Genomic DNA, 813 nt, shown 5'->3' on the forward strand with positions numbered 1-813 from the left:
ACCCTTCCCTTCCCTTCCCTTCCCTTCCCTTCCCTTCCCTTCCCTTCCCCGCGCCGCCGCCGGGACCGGAGCTGGGGGAGCGCCCGTGCGGCCCCCCCGGGACGCGCCCAGGCGGGGCGGCGGCAGCTCCGGCGGACCCCCGGAACCACAGAGCGGGTCAGGCTGGAGGGAACCACCGTAGGTCAGCTGGTGATCCACCTCCCTGCTCAAGGAGGGTCATCCCAGAGCACAGGGCACAGGATTGTGTCCAGGCGGCTCTGGAATATCTCCAGTGAGGGAGACTCCACACCCTCCCTGGGCAATCTGTTCTGTGCTCGTTCACCTGCACAGGAACAAAGTTCTTCTTCATGTTCTGGTGGAAATTCCTGGCCATCAGTTTTGTAGCCTCTTGTCCTATTGCTCAGCACCACCGAGCAGAGCCTGGTCCATCTTCTTGGCACCCTCCCTTTAGATACTTACAGACATTGATGAGGTCCCCTCTCAGTCATCCCTTCTGGAGGCTGAACGGGCCCAGCTCTCTCAGCTTTTCCTCATAAGAGATGCTCCAGTCATAGTCATGCACCCACCCACCCACCCACAGTGGATCTTTAAAGTACGACCTGCACTGAGCCCACCCAGGTGGGTCCAGTGGCACCCCCAGCTCCCAGCCTCCACCAGAACCTGGCAGAGATTTTGTAGATCAGCTCCAAAAGCACCTGGATTTGTGTATCCTGCTGGGAAACCACCCGAAAGTCAGGCTCACCCCGCAACACCCACCCAGCTGTGGGGACCCCCTTCAGCCCCGGCCCCACAGCACCAAGCCACAGGGCTTCA

The sequence above is a fragment of the Corvus kubaryi genome, unplaced genomic scaffold (assembly GCF_017639235.1).
Source record: "Corvus kubaryi isolate FWS band 111438036 unplaced genomic scaffold, C.kubaryi_AGA036_p1.0 134, whole genome shotgun sequence".
Lineage (NCBI taxonomy): Eukaryota > Metazoa > Chordata > Aves > Passeriformes > Corvidae > Corvus > Corvus kubaryi.